The sequence below is a fragment of the Oncorhynchus clarkii genome, chromosome 3, assembly GCF_045791955.1.
Source record: "Oncorhynchus clarkii lewisi isolate Uvic-CL-2024 chromosome 3, UVic_Ocla_1.0, whole genome shotgun sequence".
Lineage (NCBI taxonomy): Eukaryota > Metazoa > Chordata > Actinopteri > Salmoniformes > Salmonidae > Oncorhynchus > Oncorhynchus clarkii.
Window position 1 is genome coordinate 61,910,625 of NC_092149.1, and position 3,751 is coordinate 61,914,375.

The following is a 3,751-nucleotide window of genomic DNA, read 5'->3' on the forward strand; positions in this document are numbered from 1 at the left end:
TCATAATAATGGCTGGAACCTAGCTAATGGAACGGCATCAAACATATGGTAACCATGTGTTTGATGTATTTGATACAATTCCATTCATTCTGCTCCTGCCATTACCATCCACAATTAAGGTGCCACCTGTGCCCTGAAGTACCCCCTCATGTGTATTTCACCAGTAAGCCTATGGTCTCATGAGTCCTATCAAGTACGCCCTGTGTATAGGCCAAGTACCCCCAGGGGTCCTTATATCGCTGGTTGTGAACCACTGAATTAGAGTGTGTTGTTTGAACAGGTATAAAGGTTGGTGGAATCTTTTGGGGGGGGGGGGGGGGGGGGGGGGGGGGGGTGTATCAGCTTTAAAATTGCACATAGATTGTGGTTCCAACAATGTAATTGTCGGAATCATTTACAATCCCCCATATATATACAGTGCCTTGCGAAAGTATTCGGCCCCCTTGAACTTTGCAACCTTTTGCCACATTTCAGGCTTCAAACATATAGATATAAAACTGTATTTTTTTGTGAAGAATCAACAACAAGTGGGACACAATCATGAAGTGGAACGACATTTATTGGATATTTCAAACTTTTTTAACAAATGAAAAACTGAAAAATTGGGCGTGCAAAATTGTTCAGCCCCTTTACTTTCAGTGCAGCAAACTCTCTCCAGAAGTTCAGTGAGGATCTCTGAATGATCCAATGTTGACCTAAATGACTAATGATGAATACAATCCACCTGTGTGTAATCAAGTCTCCGTATAAATGCACCTGCACTGTGATAGTCTCAGAGGTCTGTTAAAAGCGCAGAGAGCATCATGAAGAACAAGGAACACACCAGGCAGGTCCGAGATACTGTTTATGAAGAAGTTTAAAGCCGGATTTGGATACAAAAAGATTTCCCAAGCTTTAAACATCCCAAGGAGCACTGTGCAAGCGATAATATTGAAATGGAAGGAGTATCAGACCACTGCAAATCTACCAAGACCTGGCTGTCCCTCTAAACTTTCAGCTCATACAAGGAGAAGACTGATCAGAGATGCCGCCAAGAGGCCCATGATCACTCTGGATGAACTGCAGAGATCTACAGCTGAGGTGGGAGACTCTGTCCATAGGACAACAATCAGTCGTATATTGCACAAATCTGGCCTTTATGGAAGAGTGGCAAGAAGAAAGCCATTTCTTAAAGATATCCATAAAAAGTGTTGTTTAAAGTTTGCCACAAGCCACCTGGGAGACACACCAAACATGCGGAAGAAGGTGCTCTGGTCAGATGAAACCAAAATTTAACTTTTTGGCAACAATGCAAAACGTTATATTTGGCGTAAAAGCAACACAGCTGAACACACCATCCCCACTGTCAAACATGGTGGTGGCAGCATCATGGTTTGGGCCTGCTTTTCTTCAGCAGGGACAGGGAAGATGGTTAAAATTGATGGGAAGATGGATGGAGCCAAATACAGGACCATTCTGGAAGAAAACCTGATGGAGTCTGCAAAAGACCTGAGACTGGGACGGAGATTTGTCTTCCAACAAGACAATGATCCAAAACATAAAGCAAAATCTACAATGGAATGGTTCAAAAATAAACATATCCAGGTGTTAGAATGGCCAAGTCAAAGTCCAGACCTGAATCCAATCGAGAATCTGTGGAAAGAACTGAAAACTGCTGTTCACAAATGCTCTCCATCCAACCTCACTGAGCTCGAGCTGTTTTGCAAGGAGGAATGGGAAAAAATGTCAGTCTCTCGATGTGCAAAACTGATAGAGACATACCCCAAGCGACTTACAGCTGTAATCGCAGCAAAAGGTGGCGCTACAAAGTATTAACTTAAGGGGGATGAATAATTTTGCACGCCCAATTTCTCAGTTTTTGATTTGTTAAAAAAGTTTGAAATATCCAATAAATGTTGTTCCACTTCATGATTGTGTCCCACTTGTTGTTGATTCTTCACAAAAAAATACAGTTTTATATCTTTATGTTTGAAGCCTGAAATGTGGTAAAAGGTCGCAAAGTTCAAGGGGTCCGAATACTTTCGCAAGGCACTGTAATTGCAAATAATATACTTTTTTCTTTACATAGTTGAATGTGCTGACAACAAAATCACACAAAAATTATCAATGGAAATCAAATTTATCAACCCATGGAGGTCTGGATTTGGAGTCACACTCAAAATTAAAGTGGAAAACCACACTACAGGCTGATCCAACTTTGATGTAATGTCCTTAAAACAAGTCAAAATGAGGCTTAGTAGTGTGTGTGGCCTCCACGAGCCTGTATGACCTCCCTACAACGCCTGGGCATGCTCCTGATGAGGTGGCGGATGGTTTCCTGAGGGATCTCCTCCCAGACCTGGACTAAAGCATCCGCCAACTCCTGGACAGTCTGTGGTGCAACGTGGCGTTGGTGGATGGAGCGAGACATGATGTCCCAGATGTGCTCAATTGGATTCAGGTCTGGGGAACGGGCGGGCCAGTCCATAGCATCAATGCCATCCTCTTGAAGGAACTGCTGACAGACTCCAGCCACATGAGGTCTAGCATTGTCTTGAATTAGGAGGAACGCAGGGCCAACCGCACTAGCATATGGCCTCACAAGGGGTCTGAGGATCTCATCTCGGTACCTAATGGCAGTCAGGCTACCTCTGGCGAGCACATGGAGGACTGTGCGGCCCCCCAAAGAAATGCCACCCAACCCCAATTTGAATTTGCCAATCTTGGTGTTCTCTGGCAAATGCCAAACGTCCTGCACGGTGATGGGCTGTAAGCACAACCCCCACCTGTGGACGTCGGGCCCTCATGCCACCCTCATGGAGTCTGTTTCTGACCGTTTGAGCAGACTCATGCACATTTGTGGCCTGCTGGAGGTCATTTTGCAGGGCTCTGGCAGTACTCCTCCTGCTCCTCCTTGCACAAAGGCGGAGGTAGCGGTCCTGCTGCTGGGTTGTTGCCCTCCTACGGCCTCCTCCACGTCTCCTGATGTACTGGCCTGTCTCCTGGTAGCGCCTCCATGCTCTGGACACTACGCTGACAGACACAGCAAACCTTCTTGCCACATCTCGCATTGATGTGCCATCCTGGATGAGCTGCACTACCTGAGCCACTTGTGTGTGTTGTAGACTCAGTCTCATGCTACCACTAGAGTGAAAGCACCGCCAGCATTCAAAAGTGACCAAAACATCAGCCAGGAAGCATAGGAACTGAGAAGTGGTCTGTGGTCACCACCTGTAGAACCACTCCTTTATTGGGGGTGTCTTGCTAATTGCCTATAATTTCCACCTGTTGTCTATTCCATTTGCACAACAGCATGTGAAATTTATTGTCAATCAGTGTTGCTTCCTAAGTGAACAGTTTGATTTCACAGAAGTGTGATTGACTTTGAGTTACATTGTGTTTGTTTAAGTGTTCCCTTTATTTTTTTGAGCAGTGTATATATGCTGAGCATTTGTTAGTTGCTTTTCCATCACTCTGCGGTCCAAATCATCCCAAACCATCTCAGTTGGGTTGAGGTCGGGGGTTTGTGGAGGCCAGGCCATCTGATGCAGCACTCCATCACTCTCCTTCTTGGTAAAATATCCCTTACACAGTCTGGAGGTGTGTTGGTTGGGTCATTGTCCTGTTGAAAAATGATAGTCTCACTAAGCACAAACCAGATGGGATGGCGTATCGCTGCAGAATGCTGTGGTAGCCATGCTGGTTAAGTGTGCCTTGAATGCTAAATAAATCACAGACAGTGGCACAGGCAAAGCACCCCAACACCATCACA